Below are 22,951 nucleotides of genomic sequence, written 5' to 3' on the forward strand. Positions count from 1 at the left end.
CCTGAAATTTTCTATCAATTTCTTTTCATGGCCTTGTGACATTTTCAACTAAAAACTATATTGCTTAACATCAAGGCACTTTGAGAGAGCTTCAGTTGGAAAAGGTAATTTTTGAGTGAGACGCAGCAGAAAAAGGTAATTTTTCAGAGAGGTTCACTGGAAAAAGGTAATTTCAGAACCAATTGCTGCATTCTTTTGCTGTTATTTTGTCTCTTTTCTAAGTAGCCCTAATGTCATTCATGGGCACACTATGTCAATACATCAGTACTGGCTAAGTCGTTTGTGCAAAGTAAGTTTACAGAAACTGTAGCTTTAGGCTATGTTATTCCAGGACTGTGAAGATCAAACAATGCAATTTCACTTGGAAGTTTCATCAATTTTGCATCAATGTTGATGCCAGCACACGAGTCCTGCTCACAGAATCATAATTTTATCCTGCTAAAACTTTTGTTTTTGATAGAGAATCTGATTTCATATGATGATGGGTTATAAAGTAATACCATGTATCCATAATATCAGTCTATCAGAGCTGTACTGCTTGGCTGGAAATTGAGGAGAAGGTAGAGAGGAATTTTTAATAGCTGATCTAAACCACATCAATTTATACTGTTTTGGAATATGAAGGGCAGGAAAAAAAAAGTTTTAGAATGCAGGTGTTATTACATGCTATTTGTACAAGTGGAAGAAGAAGAAGAAGAATGACGACAACAACAACAACAAAAAACAAAACAAAACAAAACACAGAGCTTTCATCTGCTTATTTTCTGAAAGCTTTGGAAAAGGAGTAATGTATTTCAGCTTAAATGGCTTGAAACAAAAATCTCTGAAAATTATTAGGGCCCTCATACATGTATCCTTTGATTGTAAATATATAGAGAAATGAAATAGCTTGCTATGTGAGACATGAAAGTTGAAGTGTGCAAGAAGAAACATTACAAAGCCTCATATTTTCAAGTAAAACAGCAAGAATAACTGTCAGAGTTAATTCCAATCTTTCAGTTATTCCTGCCTAGATGTTGAATATCAGATTTTCATTCATTTCTTATTTGCTAAGTAAATAAAAAGCCTATTCAGAGAAGTGTATTCATTGTTTAGCATGTACATTGGGCACTGAGCTGTGATCCTGCACACAAAATCCAACTTTGGCACCTCTGTGGTAGGAGCACACTAACCCACAGCCCAGGAACTGGCCTCCTTTTTAAACCACTCATTGTTCTAGGACTACGCATCAGCACCCCGCACAGACATGCATGGGTAACTTCCTGCAGCTCGGTAACCACGTTCAAGTGAGTTAGCAGCCACGACTGGGATGCAGGTTTTCAGAACTGAGACTAGAGGGATAAATCTACTCAAATGTCTCACACACCATTTAGAAATTGTTGGTTATACACACCCTGCTATTTAGGTTCATATATGCATCTCAACTGTTTCCTGAAAGCACACGAATACAGGCTTTGTTATACTGGGAGCTGTCAAGTTACAGGATTGTAGTGCTTCAAAACCATTTTTTGGAAGTTCAGCCTAGCTAAGGGCCATATTCATGAAAAAGTTATGTAGCATTTATAGATTTCTTTTCTTTCTCTCTTTTTTATTTTTTCCAAACTACTCAGAAACATGTGGATGAACTTTTTAAAGTAACATATGCACTTTTCCAATCCATTACACTTCCTTTACACTTCCTTTTTTTTTTTTTTTTTTTTTTCCCATGAGGATGAGCAGCTACTTTTCTGCCACACACCTAGGAATACAAAGAGCAAAAAGGGGGCAAGAGAAATCTCAAAATTTATTCCCTCCTTCAAACACACAAGCAGTTGTACAATAATTAAAACCAAACCTTCTGAAGAGACCAGTCCATAACATAGCTAGCATGGGCCTACTGCATGTTAGGCTTTGGGTACTTAGAGTACCTGAGGACAGTGAAACTCTCTCCTTTTGCTATTCCATAAAAAACAGTTAATTTCAAATGTGCCTCACACCATCACATCACCAAAGATAAAATTTATTCCTAAAAGAAACAGAAGAGCTTGGAACTCCACCCCATGCTTAGGCAGAGGCACACCTCTTTTGTAGGCATGCCGACATGGAGGTGGGATTTAGTTTGTACTCTAACTTTTTTGGGTGATATTTTCTGTCATAGAGCTACCCTTATTCCCATTGTCCTCAAATAGGGTCTTCAAGGGCAGAATTATGACTGCCTGCTTCTTTGAGAGTATTTGTGTGTCAAAATAGGCCACAATCTTCTTTTCTCAAGTGTTGGTTGATTCAGATTATACACCTTTCTGATTTATTCTTAGTTTGAAGAATGACTATGCCTACCAGATCAGAAGAAGAAAAATAAATCCAAGGTAGAATTAAAAAATGCCTATGTGGAGATTCAAGTGAGATGGTAATTTCACCTCCAAAAAAACCCCTCTAAGATGTGGGCTATGGGGCAGAATATTTGGCCTTAAAAAGTAGGAACTTGTGAAGTTTCGCTGTTAGCACTGAAAAGGATGGCAAGTGGACAGCCTGCCCAAGATCCGTTCTCAACAAATCCCATCAGTAACATGGCTTTCTAATGTATAGTAGGAAAAGCTGCCACCAAATGTGGAGAATCCTGATTGTTCTTGCTGCCCACCTAGTTCTCAGCTCAGGCAACACCCCAGCCATGAGCACCAACTTTGGTAACAATTTCCAGAGACAAAATGGGTGCAAGGGTCTCTGTTTCTTGGGATCTGCTGGAGCTAAGTAGGACTAGTCCCCAGTGTTGCATGAGCATGACAGACTCTTCTGGAGGAAGAGCTGAAGGGCATGCTGCTGCCACTCGTACTTGCATGGGCTGGGTCTGTGCCGTGTCTGTGGCTGCAGCCGGTCCCTCCATCCCTCACCGCACCCAGCTACCCAGTTGAGGAACAAGTGCCGAAGGATGATCGATGAGGGAGGGAGGGCAGAAGTATTCAGCACAGACTTAAGGTGTTTTATTCTTGCTCTCTGCTTTCTTTTTATCTCGTCTTTCTCATGTGGCTGTCTGGTCTCCCTTTATTCTGCAGGTGTGGTGCCAAATGCTGATGACAATGTGACATTTATTGTAAGGACAGTACATGGCTACATAGTTACAGGCTGCAAGCATTTGACCTTTTTGGAGGGAAAACAGGGTGGCATCATAGCTTTATGTCTGAAAGACAATGATGCTTTACCTCTTGACACTGATTTGGGTACAGAATGTCAATATACATCTAGTCCTAATGTGTGTTTTTAGCAGCACAAAGCAGAAGGTGTCCAAGACAGCCGCAGTACATGTAACTGATGGTTCCTTTGTGTTTTACTGTTGCCTTATTTTTATGAGTTTATGAGCTTTTGCTCAGATCCAGTACCAGTTCTAAGCTGCTGATAATTTGACACTACTTAATGGCAGATGTGACGTTGTGAATATAATCTAAATATGGAGTGATCCTGGGACCAAAACTTTAGGTATTAAAGCAAATAATGAGAGCATGTACTAGAATCTTCTCTACCTGACCAGGTCTGGAACCCCTTCTCTTTTGGGTTACAGTAGGAGCTCTGGGCTTGCTTGCTCCTCAGTGTTGCATCACACAACAGGTTTCCAGCCATCAGCATGAAGCCAGGCTCCAGAGACAGCACATGTTCCTAATCAACAGAAACAAGTGAGTAAAAACACAGACCAAGACTTTCAGGAATAGAAGTGCTGGGCCAAAACAAAGGTCTGCCTAGGCCAGTATTTTGTCTTAGACAGTCATTAACAGAAAGCACTCAGAGGAAGCCAATAGTGTCAAAGGCAGCTAATTTTCCAGGAGTGGTGAGTGTTCAGACATGGAGACATTAAAACATGCTGCTCACTTTCAAAATATTAAATGTTAAAAGTATGTAATTGTAGGCCTGATCAAGAGGAAAATAACCATTGCATGTAACTTGAAATTTTATATTATAATATTATATGCAAGTGCCTTTACTATAAATAATGTGTACATATATGTGTATATAAATGTGTATACAAAAGTACACATGCATTTATTTATGTGTGAGTGTATGTATATTATATATGGGGGTGGGGTGAGAGAGAGGTTACAGTGGAAATGTGAACAGACCACCAGCCCAGGGGGTGCAAGATGCTCCCATTAGTTATCTGGAATATGCTGATGGCCTCAGCCAAGTCCTGACAGACATGTCTGCCACGTCACTTCAGTGGCAAGGCTTGTCACAAATTGAGGGCGTGTTTGCATGCAGACAGCAAATAAAGCCAAAGACTGAATGGTTAGGGAAGCATTCTTACCTGGCTCTTAATCTGGGGGCTCCGGTATGTCCCAGGTCCATTGGAGATAAGAACTATCCAAGTAGCGTCTGTCGAACCAAACACTAATTGCACCAAGACAAATGGAAAAATATAATTTGCAGTTTTTGTCACGTGGCAAAGTACAGTATGATGACCTGGCTGAGAAATGCTCTCCTTTGGCTCATGCTTCCCACGGAAAGCACATTCTATTAACATTTATGTTTATAATTATCCTGCACTTTTATTTAGGTTCAGTTGAACAGAGGCAAAATATGGCACTTTTCTCACAGATCCGAGCAGCTGATGGGCAAAGGTTAATTCGTCAGTACATGGACACATTAGCTTGTCACATCTGTTATTAATTGCAAACAGATATATTAGTCTAATTAAACATTGCAAAGGACTGACCTAAATTGTTCAATGGTCTGTAGCTACATATATTCTGCTATTAACACACTTCATGTTTCATGTTTAGCTTTTGCATACTGATGAGAAGTAGCAGCCTTAATTGTAAAGCTAGTTATGTGTCTTGCAGTCACCACTTACTGCTGGTACAGTTAATGTGCTCCAAATGTAAAAATAAAACACATGTGACATAGCCATGTGAATTTTCTGTCAAATAGCAGCCATTCCTCCTCTGTCGTCTTCATTGCTCATGTTCTTAAATGATTATTTTCCTTGGCAGCTGTCTAAGTGGCTTGTCACAGTCTAATTTCAAAACTCATTATTAGGACAAACAGTTGTAGCGCATCAATAGCCCATCAGGATTAATTAAACTGGGAATCAGCAGCTGACTTAATCAGATCATTTGCAGTTGATCAGTGTAAAGACTATCATCCAGATATTACTGTAGTGTTTTTTATTATCCAGCCACAGCTCATAACAAACTGAGTAATGACTTGATACAAAATATTTGCCTTACAAACAGCAGCTTCTTAGCCAGTGATGGGCAGTGCAATTACTGCTTCAAATAACACAGACTCCAAACTCTCCATTTCTGACCTGATTCACTTTGCCCCATTGGAGTATCTCAAGCTCCACTGCACACAAATAAGACTCCTTTTGAGGAGTCTTTGTTGTAAAGTGCAAGATGTCCAGTGCATTACAACCTTTACCTTTGGTCTCACTTTGCAAAAATATAAACGGTTTCCTGAAATACGTGGAAATAAATATTTGTTTCTAACACTTCTATTTCTATTATACTTCCCTAGAAGAAAATATACTTGATATGTGCAGATACAGTTCTTCAGCATTTTATTTGTGACCAATGTAGTCTGTTACAATGATACACAAGACTTAGGAAATCTGAAAATCACTAGTTGAAAAAAAAAAAAAAGAGAGAAAAATGGCTCAATTAATTTCTACAGTAGAATCTTTTTTTTTTGTTTGTTTGTTTTTCTTCATAAAGGAAAATAGCAAATATGCTTTATAAGGACATATTTTGCCTAAATATTTCCCAGACAAGTACCTAATATTTAACTTAATATAGCAATATTTTTTAAGATCACTTTTGTATAAAGAGACTAAAATCTTACATGATTTGAAAACTACCTTTAGCTTAGTAGAGTGGCTTTTCACAAATATAGCTGGTGTTTCTGGGAACAGCTCTTATTTATTCTTTTCAGCAAAACCAAATACAAGTGAGAAGTTAGCAAAGGACAGATACATAGGGAAGTTCATTCCTGAAAGAGATATCAAAGGAGAAGGTTTCTGTACCAGTTTGTTAAGTTGTGTGGACAGACACAAATAGGGGGCCACAGTGGCTAGTGAAAACATCTGAAGAAGTAAGAGAGTAGCAAAGAAAGAAAGAAGAAATTCAAAGCAAGTCCATAGCACAGAGTAAAAAGTATAAGGATGGGAACTTCCAACTTCATCATCATGTAAACAGAGTCAGTACTGATGCCAAGAGCGCAAGTGACATATTTGCTTTTTTGTGAGGCAAGAAACTACTATACATATAGTTATTAATAATAAAAAGTAACAAAGTGATAGAAGATTTGATCTTTTGGAGCCCATAGAAAAAGGAATCTAGTCAAAGTGAATTTTATGAGGAAACTCAGTACCCCAGAAATAGCAGGAGGAAGTATCCCTTTTGATACATGTCTACATGAAACCAAGTACAGAGGTAAGAAAGGCTAAATGTCTGTGCACTCTCCATACAAACATTCTTTAGCCAAGAAGCAAGATGATCAACAAGCTTGGCTCCTACCTCTGTAGCCCACGCACTGATGATGAGCTATTCAAATTCCTCTCTGCACATTATTTTTCTTGATCAGTGGCTAGTTTGAGCTGATGCCCCTATAAATTCTCCAGGACTGTAGCCTGGGGGCTCCAAAGACTGACTTGGAGTTTGCTTTGGATTATCCATATTCTGAGGTCAGCTGCACCAGAATAAGATTAAATTGCACAAAGCAAACCCCTATTGTTGTAATAGTCAAGATGGGAGAACAGCTTAATACCAGGTCTCCTGATAACCGAGATACCCCTGGGTACTGAGGAGAAGGACAGCAGGAGCATTCCCCAGAAAACAGCATGATTCAAGCATGTTGTAAAGGCTGCTTTGTCCTTTCTTGGCAATCTTCATTTCTGCACTTTAATCAGCACTTCTGTTGCAGAGGAGACACAGGGAGAACTCTGTCCACGACCCAAACGTCTACTCAGGGCAATACACTAATTCTAATATGTATTTGGTGGCTTCATTATCTGAGATTACAAAGATGGTTAAGTAAAATGACATACTTTACGTTGTTTAGCCAACAGAAAATACCCCTTGGTGTGAGGAGTATAAGGAATGTGTCATTCCTCAGTATGTTAAGACAGAAATAAGAAGCTGGTATTAGAAGAGGAAAAATCCCAGCCCTGTTGTTTCTTGCCACCATCTCAGCCTTGCTGCCCTAGGCACAAGCAGTGTTTGCTCACACTGGAGGCCTGCCCTGAGACAACACACATGCAAGCAGTGTACAACACATGCCCTGGGCTCTATAGGTTAGGTGACAGTGAGGTCAACTCTTTATATTATGGATTTGAATAAGGCTCGGTCGCTGACTTGTCCTGCTGTACTGGAATTAGAGGTGTTCATTATTAGAAGACATATTGGGAAATGCACATCCTCCTTTCAAGTACAGGACATGCCTCCCCTCCTTGATGGCAATTGCTGGAGGAGCTGAGGAGGCCATGGTGACTAATGTTATGCCCATATGTCTTAGATTCACCTCATAGCACAATAATGTTATTGTAGGCAATCTTTGATAAGCTTCTGACACTGACAAAATGGAAATTAAATTTTACATGTTCTGATGGCATTGTCTGGAGATCACATAGTGGAATTAGAAAAAGGACCCAGTGCAAGGGAACATACAGTCTGCTTGGGTGCAGCCTGCTAGAGCGCACTGACCAGTAAAATGCTTTTAAGGTGGAAGTGACTGACTCCTACCCCTATCCAGTCATGTAGCCAAATGTGTTCTAGACACTGACATATGAGAGAAATATACAAAAAAGAGATACAGGCATATGGTTTACCTTTAATGATTGGCCATGTAAGTAATGTCCATCTGGAAACAGAGAGCCATCAAATCTGTGCATGATGGATTATGTTATTTTAGAAACAGCCATTTATTTTGGATTATTACTGGGTCTGTGGGTATGCTTCAGGAATCTGGGTGTGTGCTTTATACTGCTGCTATGAAGCACAAAGACCCATGTAGTGCAATCCTTTTTAATGTAAAACTGTGCATAGAAATAGCCTGACTTGATCATGCGATACAGAGAAAATGCTACTGAGTCCTAAAAACATAAGGAAAAGAAAAGTAGACCATCTTACCTAAATTTCTGCATTATGGCAGGATCTAGTACACTTAGAAGATTCTTCAAGGACATCTTTCTGTTCCGCCAGTGGCTATAGTTAAGACACAGGTTTGTCTTTAGTGAATGGCCTCATCCTGGAAAACAGACAGGGACAGCCAGGCCCAAGAGCAGGCCAAAGACACAGCATTTTCCTCCTGAATGCTAACAAGGTGGGAGTAGATATCACTGCAGATCTGCAAACCAGAATAAGATCACAGGCTGCAAAGAGAAGAGCCAGCCCACTACCAAGAGAGAAGAGAATCAGTAGTAAGGACAGCACAGATGTGAATAGTTTTGCACCTAAAGGAAACAAAAGCAAACCAAACACCAAACATTCAGAGATCAATCAGGAGAGAAGCTGGATAGCTGTTAAATTGGCTCTCCCCTCTCGGGTTACAGCTTCTGAATCACAGAGGACTTGTCTGTCAATTAGCCAGCAAGGTTTAACACTTGTACCTTCCGCAGGGCACTCCCTGCGCTGTGGGGCAGTGGGGACCTGCAGGGAACATCCGCATTGCTGGTGGGCTGGCTGGGTGGGTGGGTGCTTGGTATGGCTGCTGCTGGGCTGTGCTTTTGTGAGCACATGGTAAGGCCTCACCCAGATGATGGCACCGCCAAGGGGAAGCACGGCGAGGCGATGCCAAGCCAAATAAATGTTCTGCCTCTCCCACATGTGAGTAATTGAAGTTAAAGTGTAAAACCTGGTCTATTACTGACCTTTTTAAATGTCTCCATCCTTTCCTTCCACCACAGCAGGCTGGTGCCTCCTCACTGTGGAATCCACATTCTTGTGACAGCTTTACAGTGTGGTTATGATCAGGCAGATGACTGGAAATTAAAAAAGAGGCACCTATTTACCTGTAAATGTCCCACTCCTACATACCTCAAATTATTTGTTAATTGCAAGTATTTAAGGAGAGGTGATGGAGGACTTGAATGCTAATTGACCACTGCAGCAGAGTTGTGTTTTGACTCATGCACCATCGATACAGGGATGATATGCCTCTGATTCTGAATATTTATAGCTGTCAATGAACAGTGTGTACAGCTGAAAGAGCAGAGCATGATTTACTGTTAACAGGGTTAGCATGTGTTGCTGACACCTAGATAAAACAAAGGTGAGACTTACAAACTGGACAAATGTGATAAGGAAGGCAGAGACAGGCAGCAATTACGGAAGCAGCAGAAGTCATTCCTACAGAGGGAATTCCCTAATTACAAATATGCTTTAAACCCGAATAACCCTGCCAAAATGCAACTACAGATCTCAGTCACTGAATTGTCCTAACAGAGTTCTGGACTAGGACACATTTTTAAGGAGGGCGAGAAATATTTCTGTCATCAGACAAGGGAGTTACATTTGTGAACAGATTAAATCAAACTCCTGAGTGCAAGTCCAAAAACATGCAAGATACAGTCCCTCTTTTATGCCCTCTCAAATGAAACGTGCTAATAACAGACATTAACAACTGAAGCCTTTTAAGATGAAAAGGACTCTGTATTTGTTCTCTTCATGCTTGTTAAATGTTTTATGGTGACGCTTATTTACTGTCAAGAAAATATTTCCAGTGGAGGCAACGTACATAATGATAAAAATAAGCAAGCACTAAAACTATTTTTTTTACTGACCAGAGCACCTTCCAGCACTTCCCCCTGGATTCTTTCACACAAAGAACATATTGTCACTGGGGCCATTATAGGGCTGTGCTGCTTTGCTAGGCTCCACAGGACTCAAGGGAAACGGCTATAGATTGCAGCAAAAAAGTCCATCAGACAGATCGCATCTGACCCCACTGTTTCTAGGAAAGAATGCACCAGAACACTCCAGCTGAATAGACAGATTTTCCAAATGTTTTAAATCAGTTTTGAGACAAAAAGAGAAGATGCTAAGGAATGGATTTGGCCTATAAGCATTAAGTGATGCGATGCCCATTTCTCTAGGAAGCAGACATTAGGGGCTTTCTTGTTGATGGTGGGCCTTAAGGAAAAAACCCACAACAATTAAGCGGCAATTGAAGAAAAGCAAGCAAGAAAAGATGGCTATGTATTAGTACAATAGCTCAGAGGCTTTTCATTTTAGGATACAAAGAGGGAGTAGAGAATGCTGTTTTCTTTTTAAAAACCTTTTAAAAATGGTAACTGCATCCTGCTCTTGTAGATGTATTACTTATGACATCCCAGTTTTCATCCGTTCATGATTTTACATTAGAGTTAAATCTCTGCAGCCTGAATCTCACGGCTGAGTTAGCCAGAGCCCATAAAATATTGAAACCTTTAGAGCAGCAGCCAGCCAGGTTGAGAGAAGTTCATGTCCAAAGCTGAGCTTTAGATTCTGAGACATCCCAATTGGAGTGTAGTACAGAAAAAAGCACTGATAAAATTTTCATAAAAATGAGATAAGGATATTGCTAGCATGCTTCCCAGCATCTATATGAAAACTTAATCTGAGCTAATGGAAAGGATATGAAAGCCTTTCTCAATTCAAACACAGTCAGTGCATAATTCATAAATTATTGTCAGAGAAGTGATTCTGCTCTGAGATTTATTCTCTTTTGGATAGAAGCAACTGGAGGAAAAACTGGGTCTTTTTGACCTTTAATGCTAGCAAATTTTACAGTAGAGCTGTCAATATAACCAAGTAAACCGGTCATTTCTCCAAACAGCAACAAAGTGCCAGGATGCACTCATTGCAGGCTAATATTAACACAGCCCTTTAGGTTACTTGCAAATCATTCAAAGCAACTGAACCTAAAACATTTAAGTGAAGATAGTTACAGAGAAGAGAATGAAATTTCCATGTTTTCCATGACAGACACAAAAAGGTTCATTACGTTAAGACGAAAAATCACGCAAAAATATGCTTCACTTCCTACCCCTAGTCTTCAGCTGTGATTGCCCTTAAAAACCTATTTTCCAATTAAAAACCTATGCAACGTTCCAATAGAAAATGCATACTGACAGATTTTTTTGTTCCTTATATATGCCTCACTTCTAAACAACATAGTATAAAGTATGAAAACATTTATCCACGGGTAGTGATTAAATATTTCAGCTCTGAGTGAGGTTGTTGCACAGTCAATGCACACAATCTGTAGTGAGTTAAAAGCCAATATGACAGAAATAGATAGAAATCTGAAGAAATTGTAAATACAATTAAGTACTATAAGGAGAAAAGGCAGTGGCTGGCTGATGCATAGCAAGATTTTTCTTTCCTTTAGTTCTGGAATTACTATTACCTTTTGTCCAATGGAAAACTCACTTAAAAGAAAATCAAGAATCAGACATTTACAAGTTGTGAATCCTAGTGTGTTTTGAAGCTGTAAAAATGTATTTCTGATACATTTACATTACTGATACAAAGGCAGCTCTAAAAATCACCAGCATAATCCCCCCAAAGAAAAACAAAAGCAACAATCCAATAAATCAGTCTGATAGAGATATGAGGTACATTTCACCAGGCAAAAAGTACACTTGAGAAAGAAAATGATAACATATGTGGGAACACAGCCTGACACAAGGAGGTGATCTATTTCCTTTTAATTCTGTCTAAAAGTGATTACATGGTGTATGTGTGTGGGGAATTAATTAATTACAACGGGGAGCTTTAATCACAAAGGTGCCAATGGAGATTGCCAGGAAATAAAGTTTTTTTTTTTTTTTTCCTTTTTTTTTTTTTTCCCAAGAGATAATGGCATCAGAAAGCAAAGAGGCAGAGAGAGCTGCATGAGAAAGTAGATGGAAGTACAAAGCTAAAAGGGGGAAACAGAAAGAGAGCTGTGAGTGATTTAAGACAGGTTCTTAGGATATTTACCCTGAATTCCCACTATGGTTATTGCCATTCCCCATGTGCAGCATCACGTAGTACGTGATCATATCCCTCTCACTTTTTCCTCCTATATAGGTCTCCAGATACACTCATTAATCGATAGGGCTCTAATGCTAGAGAGCGAATAAAAACAAAACCTACTGTAACAGAGAGGTGTTCAGATTAAGTGTCTGAGCTCATGCCCTTTGCTCAAGCAAAGCTTACGCTGGGAGATATTCCAGCAGAGCACTCATCTGGCTCCTATGATAGATTGTATTTATTGCATAGGGAAGGGGAGCAGGAATGCAGAACTGGACCCAAAGTTACTGTGCCTTTTGCAACTGTGTTTTACTTGTTAAGGAAGAAAACTGCCATGCCTGTTGCCAAAGGATTTAGCTGCATTGAGATGCCTTGCATCCAGTCCAAGCAAACGCTGAGTTTCTGTCCTGTGGTGACTCCCCTCTACCTGCTTCACAGCTGCATTTCACATTGGCAATAAATCTGTATTTTTAAAATCCCTCTTTTCCCTCCCAAAAGAAACTGTACTGAAATGCAAATAGAGAGAATTATGCTGTTATATGAACCTTGCAACTGTTTTCCAGGCCAAAAAATTACATTTAGAATACTAATAATTTAGAGTCAGTCATCTTCTTTGTATGCTTTAGCTTACAGTTGAAAGCAGAATCAATGATTCACAATGCTGGAGAATACAGAAGATGTTTCTCCTTCTCATATCTGACTGGCGTTATTTATGGCTGCTGGGTAGAACTGTGACTGTCTGCAACATTTTCCATGGCCACAACTACAAGAGAAGAAAGCCAGTGTAACACTTCACTTGCTCTACAGAGTGGTCTGAAGTTACTGCTCTGGTATATGTGTTTGATAACCAGAATACCATCGTGGGCAATACTCACCACCATTTTTGCCAATGTTCATCATTTCCCTCTATATAAGGGTTTTGTTTTCCTGTAGCAGAATTCCGGTGGCATAGATAAACGTACCATATATATTACACATAAAAAATATAAAAGGTGGGAATTAAAATCTCTCCAAAGCTAGATGGGAACTCCAGAATCATAGTTAATCAAATTGATTACCAATAGATTGCAGGCAAATATGTGGTAAGAGGTCAAATATGCAACCAGATTTTTTTTTTTTTTGATGTTTTTCTTTCTAGATGTTTATCTAGATGAGCCTGAGGTAATCAAGAACAGCAATTATAATGCTGTAGTTCCTTCAATGTTTCAGTCTAAAGCTCTGGTATCAAGTAAGCAGCACAGCCACTGATGGTTGCCCTGTCAGATTTTGGGACCCGATGGTCCCCAGCCCAATGCAATGCTAGGTCCTCTGTGCCCTGTGGGACCGCAGGAGCAAGGCTGGGCCCTCAGCGTAGTGGCAGTGTATGCCACTGCATGAAGGGAAGCTAAAGAGGGATGGCAGCAGCCATACCCACATGCAAACAAGGGAGGTGGTGCATTTGCTATCAGACCACTGCATGTCAAAACAGAGACTGAACCAGGTCTGCACAAAATCACTAAAATATATAGTTTGTGGGTTGTGCATATACTAAAATATTTTTGTTATTAAGATATTAGACTAACATTTTAATTTTGCCAGAAAATCCTATACCAAATGCTATTTGATTAGATGAATATACATTTCATTATTTTATAAATTTAATAAATAAATGTAACTATTTAAAAATGCATTTTTTTTTCTTCAAGAGAGTTTGACTGTGTTCAGCCTCAGCCTGTATTACAAGATGAGACCTACAAAACACAACGGTAGTCAGAGGTCTTCGGAAGGGGAAGTGATTTTTTCTCCATAACAGTTTATACAAACAGACATATTTAAATAACACATATTGGGTAGCACAGAGTTTTCTTAGGCTTCTTGTTCTTGCCTATTGTTATTTAGCCTTCATGCAGCCCTAGCCCTGAGAACAATCTGAGTTTGATTTTATAAAAATTGATCTTCACCTCTTTGTTTGACTGCATCGTGGAAACAAGTAAGGAAAATATGCCTATTACCGCTGGAGAAGTTAACATACCTAAATGGCACTTTTATAAAGGGTAAGGTCGTAATAAGTCATGTGATTTAGAGTAAAGGCAGCGTAGTGTGCAATGGGAGCAATTTTCTGCCCCTCAAACAGCACTTCAGGTGATGTTGTTCATCTTTCTGTGACTTGCTGTGTCAAAGCATGCACAGAGCAGAGGTGTTCAGGGACCCGACAAGCTGTAAGTGTCCAGCTGAAAAACCTGGGAGATATCCCAGGGCTCAAAGAGTTCACTTTTTCAGTTGCTCTGATTTACTTCAGAACGCACCTTTAGGGAATTTATGTCTTCCATTCCTTTAGTTTCCCATTTCTTTTCTTGTCATCTTTAAAAATCCATTAAAGATCACAGAGACAGTTTCTACGAGCTTCCATTTCAGAGGGCTGTGGAGCTCCATGAAGTGTGCAGTTCGGAGGTGAGCTGTTTTACTCTCTGCACCTTGATGTTGTTAGGATGACATTTTAATTATAGGTGGTGGTTACAGCTTGAGAAAATATGCCAAATCCCGCACAGAAACAAACAATTTTCTCTCTCAGAGGCTTAATGATGACTACCTAACCAGTCGTGTTCTGTCTGAACAGGAGAATATTAAAAGGCAAAGACAGAATGCAGGGTTTGGTTTCTCAAAGTGCTTGTTCTATAGATTTAAAATTCTAGTAGTCCTACATGTGCCAAAAGCAATCATCAGACTTTTAATATGTTGCTAAAATTAAAAATAAATAGTTCCCTTAATAATTGTCATACAAATTCCCACTGTATCCCAGCTTGTATTTACATTTTCTTTATAAAACATTTTGTTGGTCGCATATGATACTTGGTATTCCTCCTGTTATGCAATTTTCTTACTAGTTTCCGTACAGTAGAGTAAGTTTACATTAAAATGCCACACCACCCATGCTATCATTAATTTAAATTTGTCTATCGTTGTGTATGCTTGCTGCTTTGCCCTAGGTATTATAACTATAGCCTGCTTGTCATTTCCTGCTAACATTGCCTCACCTGTAAAACTGCAGCAGCTTTATTTCAGCTTCCCTAGTTTCTGCCATCACCCTACCTATTACAGTAGAATAAAAGAACGTTTCTCAGGTGCATTAATAGATATTTTCATCATATTTCAAATGTGTTCAGACAATTGCTGCATATTTGCACTATAAACTAAAACAAATAAAATAATTCCCTGTATCTCTACATGTATGGAATATTTCCTTCCCTGTTTGAATTATGGCCAATCTTTATTTATGCAGTGTTGGAAGGCAATACTTCCATATACATCAACTCCAAATAGCTCCGCATGTAAGTATCATATCACAAAAATATGCATAAATATGTCTGTGTTCATACATGGTGGTTTTGTTTTTGTTTTATAAAATGAAGCATTTCCAAAGCACTTCAATTTAATTGAAAACCTACAGCTTAAATAAAAAGAAATGACAAGACAGGTAATTTGGATATGGACTAAATTTAGGGTAGCAAAAGCAACATGTCATTAACACAAGACCTTAATTACCCACAGTATCTTTGACTGCAGCAATTACTCTAACTGGGCATGAATAGTCAGATCAACAAGACTGACAAAGAAATGTCTGTACAAGTGGACCAGCTGTAGGGCACAAGCTCTGCATGTATTGGGGCATCAGAGCTTTGTCCTCCTGTTATTTTGGGGGAAAAAAATAACTGAAACATTTTTGTTGCTAGAAATCTGTACGAGCAGGTGCTGCGGTAGGAGCGATTTTACTCAGAAAAAAAATCTGCTCCTAATAAATACATGACTCCATAGCAGGGTTCTGAGAGGGGCTCATATCCTGCTCTGGAGCTGAGCAGAGCCCCATCCAGTTAATACGGTCCCTGTTTCTACCAGAGACAGTTTGCCTCCATTGTAGCACTTGCTATCCAAGCTAGGAGAGGATGCAGAAAGTGAACTTACTAACCTGTGGGGGGTGGAGAACAAGCAATGGAAACAATGAAAAGACCATGTGTTAAACTATGTGCATATCTTGATGGTTCCAGATTTAGCCATATGTGCTAAATTAGACCATTAAACATTGCAAAACAAATGGGGTATTGAAATGCTATCACAGCCTTGTAATTTATACTGTGTTACGCAGCGTAGAATAAGTTTCTCATAGTAAGTAGCATCTCATTCGATGACTAGTCTCTAACAGTATTTTGCATAATTAAAGTGGACATGGTTTAGAAAAATGAAAAGGCTAGAATATAAGGCACAGCTGCAAATAATATTAAATGGTATTATCAATAACAGAAATCCCAGGGTTTGCATATTAATTGTAAGAAGGTGCTAATTTGAGTGTTTTAAGCTTGCATTCACAAGCTTGTTTACATGCTTTGTTCCACCTGGACCTGTTTGGAGGTTTGTCAAAAACCTAACAAGCAGAAAAAGATTGCATTTGAAAATACACATACATGTTTAATTAAGCCAGGGCCACCGAACATTCCTCAATATATTTAGCTGTTGAGATTTAAGCATCACCAGAGCATCAGGCATTATCACCTTTTGAAGTACTGCAGAATCTTTAATATTTAAATCACAAAGCAGACTTTAATATAAAATTCTAGCAGACCACAGAAGATTAAAGATGCATTATAAATGTGACAGTTTGTAAATGGAACACCAGTATTAAAGGGAACCCTCCTGATATTTTATAGCATATTTTTCAGGTGTATACTAAATTATAAATACAATTAAATAGCAGCAATTATTCTCTGGGAGGGGAATGGCTATTTAACTATTCCAGAAAATAGTGATTAACTATAATGTAGGGAAGTGGTAGTATGTGTTTTACCATGCTGTTCTTGCTGCCAAACTTCACACTTAAGTAGAGTCTTCAGCTAATTTAAAACCACCCTAGGGCCCTACATCCATGGGCACAATGTCTTCTCTTCTCTGAGGCAGGGAGCAAGGAAGGTTGCTCACTTGGTTTCCAAACCTCTTGGCTTTTCGTTAAACTATACAGCTGTTCTCCTTTACTGTATATGCCTGCTGCTGTGAAGTGTAAGGGAGGGAGGGGAGCAGGGAGACTGCAGAGGAATTAAACTAGTACGTCCTGAAAAAATTTAATCTTGACTTAAGATGGGCCAACACCAGCTCTTCACAATCATGCATGGAATTTTGAAAGGCAGGAAGCTAACCTTACTGTACACCAAAATTAATTTTGCAGTGATGTGCCTCCAGATCAACAGGACTCATATTTAATAGGTTGCACTAGTCCTCTAATTCAGTAAATAAATCCTGTAGGACCATAATTGCCCCATTTCTTTTACTTGGCTTTGTTTTTCCAGAGAGATAAAAACCTATGGGGATGACAGCAAGCATTACATGAGAGGAGGAATTCTCGAGAACAAGATTTGGAGCAGACTGTCTTCTTGCTGCCTCTTCTGGGGAGTTGAGACAGGCTTCCTACAAACAGATCTGAGCTCCCCAGGAGAGTGCAGACTGATGGCAGCTCAGTGCAAGGGGCAGAGAAGGGAGCTGCTTCTTCCGTGGCAGCGAGGACTGTAGCACAGGACTATTGGAGGGATGGCTGCTTGAGGAGTGCATCTCTCAGGACTGAGACTGGGATGACATATTTTTGTCCTTGTCCTTCTGCATTGCCCCTGGATCCACTTCCCTTTAATGGGCTCCCTACTGATGGAGGCTGCCCTTTTTATTTTCATCCACAGAATTTGCTGGGATTTTGTTTTATGAGATCCTCAGACTAGGATTATTAATACTTAGGAACTTGCACCTTTGAAGAGGACCTGTCATTTTGAAGGCTATCTGCCTCCAGACACACCCTTGCTGTGCAGCCAGCCCTGAGCATCGGGCCTTCTGGGAAGTTCCATGCATATTGAGACATGGGCTCAGGACTAGTGAGGGGGATGTTTGCAAAAGCCTTGGCTCCTGGATCACATTTCTTGGATCAGAGAATCTCTTACTCACTCTTTTCCAACTGGGGATTCTGCCTTTTCCAGGCTGCAGCGTTAAGGCAAGGAGGGCTTGTGCCAGATGTCGTTTAAATTCTGTTGGCAAAATAAGCAGTTCTGATGGCAGCAACGACACTTACAAGGGGCACAATCTGTAGAATCAGAGGAGAATAAATTTGAAACAGGATTTTAAAAGAACAGAAATCAAACAATTTAGCATGAGTATTCAGGTCTTTGGTGCTGGGCCATGCAACTCTTAAGGTTTCAGTGCTCACACAACTACAGCAACTCTTGAAACTCTCCCAAGTGTCAGGCATACCACTGCATTAAGGGTCTTCCTAATATGCATTCCAGTACAAAAGCTTTGCATATTATTTTCACTTTTATTATAAAATATATATATAGCCAATGTTATTCAACAGAGTGCTTTAAAATGGAATTTTCAAATAAAAAACATAAAGAGATCTTAGTTATATTATTCATTGCAGAAATAAAAAATAAATTATACATAGTCTCCTAATAGAGAGATTAAAATGGATAAATAATGAAAAGATTACAATAGCTGTATTTCTCAGGGTCTATTTTATATTGTTAACCTAAGTACACTAGACATGATTAGGCACACTGCTAATGTTAAATATGCAGTGCATCTGCTATTCATAAAAGCAATACCAAGGCCATGCTTTCCCTAAGACTTTGAAGGAGTTCGATCACACACATTGCATGTGTTGGCACAGGCACCCCAGACCATGCCTAGTGTCTACCTGAGATTCTTTTTTGTGCAAGGATCTCAAAGGCATAGAGAAAAAAGAATTGATGTGCTAGAGAAATGGGGCAATTGTTAATGTTATGTTTCATTGTTAGTGGTGCAATTTTTGCTTTTACTAAATGACTTATTTTTCCAATATACCATACACTGTAACAACACCCCCCCTTCACTGCAGGTCACAGGGCCTGTTTCCAAGAAACAGGAATAATTCTACCTGATTTCCAAAGATTTTCAATAATTAACAAAGAAAAAATATTTTATTTGGGACTAAATCCAAGATGTTATAAACTCAGAAAAAAAATAAATATAGGCAAATAGCCTACCGACAACAGCCATCAGCTCTGCAGGCACACTGTCCACCAGGGATGCTCAGAGTCCTGGCTGAAGTCTCTTCACTGGCAAGTCTTGGGTCTTTCACTTCAACCCAGGAACGGCAGCATGGGGAAAACACAAAACAGCATCTTCACTCAAACCTGCTATGTTCATTCAAAAGAAAATCTGGCTTCAGCAAATGGGCATTTCCTAAGGAAAATTGGTTTAGTTAAAAGTACACTCAACTTCTCCTTATGCCCACCTTGCCTCCTGATGCCTGCTGTGCTGGGGCTGAGCTGGTGGGGGGCAGCCTGTGCCCATAGCCAGGACAAGCCTCTTGGCTGGACCAGCCAAGGGCTGTCCTCCTCAGCCTCAGACCCTCAAAACATCCCTGTATTCTCGGGGTGACTTTGCCTATCTGAGTAGTCAGCCCTTTTATTTTGGCCCTGCACTACTTCACAAATGGTTTTGATACTGTTGAACAAAACTAGCACTGCAGTAGATGTTTCTGGTTGTGCTCATGGGGAAAAGGCTTCTCTAGCAAACATTTCAGTTTTTAATGATTGAAATTCTGATATTAATTTGTTTGTTAAACCAGTATTTAAGTGGCTAGATAGTGTTTTGTAATCCCTGGTGCCAGGGCCTGAATCTGTTGATATCATAAATGTCATCAACATTCAGCAGTGTGGCAGCTGTCACCAGGCAGTTCAGAAAGGCTTATTTAATTGATACTTTCCATTTCAAATACAATTTGCAGTCAGCATGTGGTGAGAAATGCATCTCACCATGCAAATTTTCATGATGCTGAAGCACAAAAAAAGGGTGCTGCATTTCTTTTTTGAAAAAGTTTGAAATGTAGTCTAGAAAGCAGACTATTCAATTCTTTATGTGACACTTGCATTCATTTAAATCAACTAAATCATACTAAATACCACATTATTTATTTCTGTATGTAAGACAATATATGTGCAAAATGCAGAGAGTAGCATATTATTTTTGGAAATGGGGAAAGAACCCCGTATTTGCTATAGGGTTTAAATTAGTACAATGCAAACCTGAGACAGGAATCTAATTCAGGTTAGATGGCTCCAGAATTATCCAAGCCTTTCTAAGGAGATTTTTTTTACTAAAATAGCACAAATGTCACAAGAACAACTGACCTCACTCTTTCACCATTGAAGGTAAAGGATTTTAGCAAATACAACTCACAGGACTTTTTCCATGTAGTTAAGGGTAGGCAAAACCATTTGATCATCTGAACTGACATCTGGATCAGAGACCACTGCATCTTACCCTGCTGCCCTACCCCAAGCCTAATAATTTGTGTTTGGCTAAGACGTAACTCTTCTTTCCTGTAAGAGACCTTTTCTCTGAACTGCACCTTTATGTTTCTGAAGACTATGCCTGACTTCACGGGCAAGTGCCATGTTGCAAGACAAAGCTTTGAACAGAAACACGTAGACACATGCTCATAGCATTCAGCTGTGTAGATATGACTTTATCTTGGTTTGCTCCTACTTTTAATCCATAATTTAAAAAAAAAAAAAAAAAAAAAAAAAAAAGCCTTTCAGATTTTAAAATACATAGCTAATTTCTATGTTGGAGGAGTCATTACAGTCAGAGTTGAACCATTTTAATGTTATTTCTCACAACAGCTCACGGAGGTTTGACCTCAAGCTGAGCACAGTCTCCTCAGCCACTCATAAAAATTCAGGGTGAAAAGCTGGTGCTGACAAAATGCAAGTTTTGTGACATACAGGCTTGTGCCACACCAGTTACTGCAGCCTCCAAATGCTACCCCAACCCTCACTGGAGCCGATTTTTTTTTCCCCAGTGTTTCTGTCATTGCTTTCCCCAAGGCAGAAGTTAAGTACAGGAATGGTGTAACTCTCCCTTGTCACTTTTTTCCTTGCCATTGTCAGTCTGAACTGGACTGGCTCAGGATGCAGCCCTAGCCTGACTAAAGCTCACCCAGACAGTGAACAGCCCACCAAAAGCTTTGGCACAGCATGGGAACGCACTCCCTGGGGAAGTCACTAGGAGCTTGCATCCTTGGGCCTGTCTGTGAACCCACCTTTGCTTTAAACCTTCCTTTTCAAAAGCAGATTTAAACTAAGACCTTCAATTCAAAACCCCTTTGTCATCTTTTCACGTCTCATCCAGATCTGCTCTGTCCAGCTTTTCCCATCCTTGGTTTAGCAGACAATACAGTGGCTGAAGTCCCTTTTAATTCAAACATTGCTGAATGTTCTTCTAGAGACACGACAGAGTGCTTCTGGCCCCCTCCCCCTCCCTGTATCTTGGGTGAGCACATACTTAGATCCCCCAAGCACAGTGATAATTTCTCCTTACCAGCAGAGCCAGTCATTATTTATTATATCACTCTCTCACTTCTTCAGTCTCTCCTAGTGGGAACATTGCAGTGGCTGCTGGCTAGAAAATTAGCCAAGGGAACTTCTTCTGTTGGTCTCTTTCCTCATTATACTAGTAAAAAAAATTTAACTGTGACATTCTCGCTCTCTCTGTATATATATATCAACACAGGTCGGAAGCACCCTGTAGGGGCTAATAGTGAGTAATTTAACTGTGGCTCTCTCACACGTTTTACCCTCATTCTTGCTCCAGAGTAGCAGCAGAACAGTGTGTTCATGTATTGTTGCTCCACATTACAGGCAGAGCTTGCAAGTTTATGTCTAATCTCACTCTTTCCACTAGGTTGTTTTTCTTTCATGTGGATGTGATGTAATTTCTTCCAGTGTCAAGGGGCTGCCATAAATTACAGAGATATTTGGGTAATCCATAAAGAAAAGTTCATCTTTTTTTCCCCCTTATAAAGCAGCTTTTTTTTAAAAAAAACAAACAAAACAACAAACAAACAAAACGCAATAAAACCCCAAATAAACAGGGGAACCTCTCACTGGAAGAAAGTTTTATGTATGCACATATGCTGTCAGTGATATGCTGCTAAAGACCATTATGTTCATAAGCATTCAGAGAGGTAATTCTCTTAATTTAGGAATAGACACATCTATAGACTATCTCCTTCTATGGAGATATCACTGAGGACAGAATTGATGTTGTTAGTTGCTCAGACAGGAACTATATGAAGCACAAAGTAGAGGAACATTTTTCCTATCATGCTGCACAGCTTAGGCCAGCCACCTGACTGGGTTTCATTTCAAGAAAATTAGTGGGAGGGTCTGTGCTCAGCTGTTCAAAAGAACTCTTTGCACGATCAGGTCACTATTTTAATGCATTAGAATATCTGTATCAAGTGCAGATGTGCTGCTCCAAAGGGGGAATGTTCACACTTTGTCTGGTAGATAAAGAAAAAGGACCAAATAATTTTCAGAAATAATGATGTATTTGGGAATGGTTATAACAAATTGTATGACTGTTCACGGAATGCTTTCTAAAAACAAACACAAAGGGGAGATGTAAACGGTAACATCACAAATGCTCAAATTTCTTGAAAACTTTGGATTTCCTGATTTGACCTAAATCCATTATATATAAATACACATCCTACTATGGATACAGACATAGTAAAATTTTGTGACTTATAGTAAAGGTTATGAAAAGATAAATCTTAAATATTTTGTAGAAAGAGCAAAATATGAGGTTAAAGGTGAGAAATGGATTAAAAAAATCATTTTTCTTTTCACCTCAACAAGACTTTTGGCAGTGACACACCAGCTACGGCTTTGCAACTCCTTGTCTATACCAGGTGCTTTCTAATTTTTTTATTTCGTAAGTCATTCTACTGCTCTTGATGAGAACTATTCTTTACAGGATGCAGCCACTGCACCAGGAGGATGTGGCCAGCAACTGTGTATCCCCAGAAGGCTCCAGGGGCCTTCAGTCTTTTCCTTCCCTCTCCCCCATGCTTGTCCTGTGTGTTTAGCCAGCTCATGTGCTGCAGTGGTGTATAATTGCCTGGGTAACTCCATGTACCAAGCAATGCAGATGTCAGATGC

The sequence above is a fragment of the Netta rufina genome, assembly GCF_964035555.1.
Source record: "Netta rufina genome assembly, chromosome: 8".
NCBI classification, from domain to species: domain Eukaryota; kingdom Metazoa; phylum Chordata; class Aves; order Anseriformes; family Anatidae; genus Netta; species Netta rufina.